Genomic DNA, 6,459 nt, shown 5'->3' on the forward strand with positions numbered 1-6,459 from the left:
GCCCTGCCTCCAGCAGGCATGTTGAAACAGAGCTACAGGAACAAAAAATATATAAATCTCTATCTGTCTGCAGGGCGCCACTCAGAGGGGGGCGCAAAAAAATGCGCCCATAAAAATAAATAAATAAAGGAGCAAGAGGCTCATTTTCCTGGCTCTTGAAAAAGGAGTTTGGCTCGCTGTTGAATCTACGTTGACGCTAGGAAGCACAACACGTAGAGAGAACAGTACAGTAAAGCTAGCATAACCTTTTGGCGTAAGAAAGTATTGCTTCAGTTTCCGTTTGCTGACAAACGTCTAACAAATTTGACTGTTTGACCCTGGTTGTTTTGCCCATAGGCCTACTCCCTGTTTTGCTGACAAGTTCTTCTTTCTTGTCTCAAGCTATGTTTTTAATAATGAGCATATGTTTTAAGTTTTGCAACCTATTTCCTTTTTCACTTTCTTGTTTATTGAAGAGTTCCTCTTTTGATAGACATTAACTATCGAACTAATGATGTAACTGTCTGGAATTACTGTATAAAAAAGTGCTCAGATCATTACATTTTTAGTCAGCCCTTCTACTCCAGACATCATTTATGATACCGTTTTAGAACTGCTCCTTGCTTGCAAGAATAAACAGATAGACAAATTCTTCTGACCTCAGACATTTAATCATAGAAATTCCACCACACTAGTTGGCAATTTATCTTTTAAATTCAAGTTATGTATGTTCTCATGTTTAAAACTTCGTTCTCTCTATGATCTGTCAGTTGCTCTGACACACTGCCAGCGTGGGTAAAAATAAAGCGTGCAGCGCCGTGACAGATTGAATTCCTATTGGTCGGTTTGACTATCAGTGAATCTTCAATAGATGCTGAAACAACAATTAACTTTGCACCATAAAAGTTATTTGGGTTAACATTATGCATTCCAATGTGGATTGAAAATAATTCAAATAATATAATCTAATTGTAATTAGCTTTTACCTGTTAAGAACATTTTAAATGACAATGTGATCAAAAACCATATGTTTTCCAAATTCTGGAAATTGTGCAAGGAACAAATATTAATAATGTATATATATATATTTATTTTAAAGCTCTTTAAAAACAACAACATTGATCCAAAGTGGTTTATTGAGAAAATGGTTAACAGAGATAAGAAAAGCACACATCCCTACATACTCAAACTCCACACAAACCACTTATCCACAACATTTTGGAGTGTGTCTGTGGGAATTTGTTACCATTTAGCTACAAGATCATTAGGGTTTCTGGACTCACTGGACCTGGATTGCAGATGGCAGTACAATTTGTCCCAAATGTGTATGATGATGTTTAGGTCAGGGATCTGTGCAGGCCAATCAAGCCACACCAAACTCAAAGACTTTTGTACAGACCTCACTTTGTTCATTCGATTAAAATCAAGCCACATTAATGGTGGCATTTTTTGTTTTTGTTATTTTGTTTATTGTAGCTTTGTTTATTGTAGACTGGATACAAAGATATACAGACAAACACACTTCAGGTTTACATTAAAAGTACATAGCCTATACACTCACTTTAGCAGTCATAGAACTGACTAAACAAAAAGGTTTTTAACCTAACTTTGAATGTCGAAACAATATCAGCTTCTTTAGGTAATTGAGACAGGTAATCTGTTGTAGAGAAGGGGTGCTCTTTATGAGAACGCCCTGCCTCCAGCAGGCATGTTGAAACAGAGCTACAGGAACAAACAATATGTAAATCTCTATCTGTCTGCAGGGCGCCACTCAGAGGGGGGCGCAAAAAAATGCGCCCATAAAAATAAATAAATAAAGGAGCAAGAGGCTCATTTTCCTGGCTCTTGAAAAAGGAGTTTGGCTCGCTGTTGAATCTACGTTGACGCTAGGAAGCACAACACGTAGAGAGAACAGTACAGTAAAGCTAGCATAACCTTTTGGCGTAAGAAAGTATTGCTTCAGTTTCCGTTTGCTGACAAACGTCTAACAAATTTGACTGTTTGACCCTGGTTGTTTTGCCCATAGGCCTACTCCCTGTTTTGCTGACAAGTTCTTCTTTCTTGTCTCAAGCTATGTTTTTAATAATGAGCATATGTTTTAAGTTTTGCAACCTATTTCCTTTTTCACTTTCTTGTTTATTGAAGAGTTCCTCTTTTGATAGACATTAACTATCGAACTTATGATGTAACTGTCTGGAATTACTGTATAAAAAAGTGCTCAGATCATTACATTTTTAGTCAGCCCTTCTACTCCAGACATCATTTATGATACCGTTTTAGAACTGCTCCTTGCTTGCAAGAATAAACAGATAGAGACAAATTCTTCTGACCTCAGACATTTAATCATAGAAATTCCACCACACTAGTTGGCAATTTATCTTTTAAATTCAAGTTATGTATGTTCTCATGTTTAAAACTTCGTTCTCTCTATGATCTGTCAGTTGCTCTGACACACTGCCAGCGTGGGTAAAAATAAAGCGTGCAGCGCCGTGACAGATTGAATTCCTATTGGTCGGTTTGACTATCAGTGAATCTTCAATAGATGCTGAAACAACAATTAACTTTGCACCATAAAAGTTATTTGGGTTAACATTATGCATTCCAATGTGGATTGAAAATAATTCAAATAATATAATCTAATTGTAATTAGCTTTTACCTGTTAAGAACATTTTAAATGACAATGTGATCAAAAACCATATGTTTTCCAAATTCTGGAAATTGTGCAAGGAACAAATATTAATAATGTATATATATATATTTATTTTAAAGCTCTTTAAAAACAACAACATTGATCCAAAGTGGTTTATTGAGAAAATGGTTAACAGAGATAAGAAAAGCACACATCCCTACATACTCAAACTCCACACAAACCACTTATCCACAACATTTTGGAGTGTGTCTGTGGGAATTTGTTACCATTTAGCTACAAGATCATTAGGGTTTCTGGACTCACTGGACCTGGATTGCAGATGGCAGTACAATTTGTCCCAAATGTGTATGATGATGTTTAGGTCAGGGATCTGTGCAGGCCAATCAAGCCACACCAAACTCAAAGACTTTTGTACAGACCTCACTTTGTTCATTCGATTAAAATCAAGCCACATTAATGGTGGCATTTTTTGTTTTTGTTATTTTGTTTATTGTAGCTTTGTTTATTGTAGACTGGATACAAAGATATACAGACAAACACACTTCAGGTTTACATTAAAAGTACATAGCCTATACACTCACTTTAGCAGTCATAGAACTGACTAAACAAAAAGGTTTTTAACCTAACTTTGAATGTCGAAACAATATCAGCTTCTTTAGGTAATTGAGACAGGTAATCTGTTGTAGAGAAGGGGTGCTCTTTATGAGAACGCCCTGCCTCCAGCAGGCATGTTGAAACAGAGCTACAGGAACAAACAATATGTAAATCTCTATCTGTCTGCAGGGCGCCACTCAGAGGGGGGCGCAAAAAAATGCGCCCATAAAAATAAATAAATAAAGGAGCAAGAGGCTCATTTTCCTGGCTCTTGAAAAAGGAGTTTGGCTCGCTGTTGAATCTACGTTGACGCTAGGAAGCACAACACGTAGAGAGAACAGTACAGTAAAGCTAGCATAACCTTTTGGCGTAAGAAAGTATTGCTTCAGTTTCCGTTTGCTGACAAACGTCTAACAAATTTGACTGTTTGACCCTGGTTGTTTTGCCCATAGGCCTACTCCCTGTTTTGCTGACAAGTTCTTCTTTCTTGTCTCAAGCTATGTTTTTAATAATGAGCATATGTTTTAAGTTTTGCAACCTATTTCCTTTTTCACTTTCTTGTTTATTGAAGAGTTCCTCTTTTGATAGACATTAACTATCGAACTTATGATGTAACTGTCTGGAATTACTGTATAAAAAAGTGCTCAGATCATTACATTTTTAGTCAGCCCTTCTACTCCAGACATCATTTATGATACCGTTTTAGAACTGCTCCTTGCTTGCAAGAATAAACAGATAGAGACAAATTCTTCTGACCTCAGACATTTAATCATAGAAATTCCACCACACTAGTTGGCAATTTATCTTTTAAATTCAAGTTATGTATGTTCTCATGTTTAAAACTTCGTTCTCTCTATGATCTGTCAGTTGCTCTGACACACTGCCAGCGTGGGTAAAAATAAAGCGTGCAGCGCCGTGACAGATTGAATTCCTATTGGTCGGTTTGACTATCAGTGAATCTTCAATAGATGCTGAAACAACAATTAACTTTGCACCATAAAAGTTATTTGGGTTAACATTATGCATTCCAATGTGGATTGAAAATAATTCAAATAATATAATCTAATTGTAATTAGCTTTTACCTGTTAAGAACATTTTAAATGACAATGTGATCAAAAACCATATGTTTTCCAAATTCTGGAAATTGTGCAAGGAACAAATATTAATAATGTATATATATATATTTATTTTAAAGCTCTTTAAAAACAACAACATTGATCCAAAGTGGTTTATTGAGAAAATGGTTAACAGAGATAAGAAAAGCACACATCCCTACATACTCAAACTCCACACAAACCACTTATCCACAACATTTTGGAGTGTGTCTGTGGGAATTTGTTACCATTTAGCTACAAGATCATTAGGGTTTCTGGACTCACTGGACCTGGATTGCAGATGGCAGTACAATTTGTCCCAAATGTGTATGATGATGTTTAGGTCAGGGATCTGTGCAGGCCAATCAAGCCACACCAAACTCAAAGACTTTTGTACAGACCTCACTTTGTTCATTCGATTAAAATCAAGCCACATTAATGGTGGCATTTTTTGTTTTTGTTATTTTGTTTATTGTAGCTTTGTTTATTGTAGACTGGATACAAAGATATACAGACAAACACACTTCAGGTTTACATTAAAAGTACATAGCCTATACACTCACTTTAGCAGTCATAGAACTGACTAAACAAAAAGGTTTTTAACCTAACTTTGAATGTCGAAACAATATCAGCTTCTTTAGGTAATTGAGACAGGTAATCTGTTGTAGAGAAGGGGTGCTCTTTATGAGAACGCCCTGCCTCCAGCAGGCATGTTGAAACAGAGCTACAGGAACAAACAATATGTAAATCTCTATCTGAAGAATATGAATTCCAGATAAAACGGTTCATGAATGCGTGAATTGCCCCGGGCACTTTAGTGGAGTTGAGAAGAAAAGATACCTTATCATTGAACGTTTTTCTACTCCCTGTCACATAACCTAGTTCTTTAAGGATTTTACAGTAGCCTATATAAAAAATGATATGTCCATTTATTCTACGTTATACAAAAAAACCACGATTAAAATAGGGACGCACATATATAGCCAATTAGCCAGTGCAACAACACTACAAATATTACTCGTTGCATAGCACACCCAATAATTGCCGTTTTTGTCTTCCTTAATGTCCTTAATGCCTAATGGGTGTGCTATGCAATGAGTAAGATATTTGTAGTGTTGTTGCATTAGGCATTAAGGAAGACAAACACAGCAATTTGTCAACAAGTGAGGTATACTGGTAAAATCCAAGTGTTGTATTGTCAACTTTAGCGAATGGATTGTATGTAATCTTGCCAGATAGTTAGCTAACACTAGCCAGTGACTTCTGACGTTCCTTGTTATTGTCATTCAGTCGAAACATCAGTTCAAGTTCAGCTGTAGGCCTACCGCAATTTGCATCATTTTCGATGTGTCATGACATTTTGGTGAATTCCGTTTTGTCTAATTTTGTTCAGGGAGATTGATTGCTTAAAATGAGTGAATATGTACGGTGGCCCTGAAGTGCAAATCACACCCCCTAATATGAGTACACTTCTAAGATTGTTGTTTGCCAGGCATCAACAGAACAGAAGACTAAAAAAACATTATTTGCAGGCGATGAGGGAGTGAATGTGACCGTGCACCGTGTGTGCACCGTTGAACAGGGGGGCGTGGCCGGAGCGTAGTTCAGCATAGATTGGACATTTTCTCAGGGATTTTTTTTTTAGGGGGGGGGGGGGGCGCCACGAGTGAAGCTCGCCTAGAGCGCCAAATGTGCTAGGACCGCCCCTGTCTGTCTGCAATACCGCTCTCGGCGGATTGACAGTAGAAGAAAGCACATGCAGCGATTGCCTGGTTGAAAAAAAGAGTGAAAGAGTTCACAGACACAAGAATGAACGCGTTTACAGTATTGTTCATCCGGCAATAATATAATACATTCAGTTCCCGTTCACCAAAATTATGAACAAGTTCATTAACTTTCGTTCAATGAACGTGTTCAGGGGCGACACTGGATTTAACCCCTACTGGAGAGAGCTGTTAGCCTGGCTCTGCCGTCCTACGTACTTCCGCTCAATTTGGATTTTGCTTCTGTACTAGGCATAGAGTTAATATAACTAGAGTAAGCTACTTTTGTCTTCCAAGATGGCGTCCCCATTCATTTCTATGAAAAGTGCTCAGTGGCGCAGTGAGGCAAGCGAGATCGGGAGACCGGACGCGGCCAT

Source organism: Hypomesus transpacificus, chromosome 11, assembly GCF_021917145.1.
Source record: "Hypomesus transpacificus isolate Combined female chromosome 11, fHypTra1, whole genome shotgun sequence".
NCBI classification, from domain to species: domain Eukaryota; kingdom Metazoa; phylum Chordata; class Actinopteri; order Osmeriformes; family Osmeridae; genus Hypomesus; species Hypomesus transpacificus.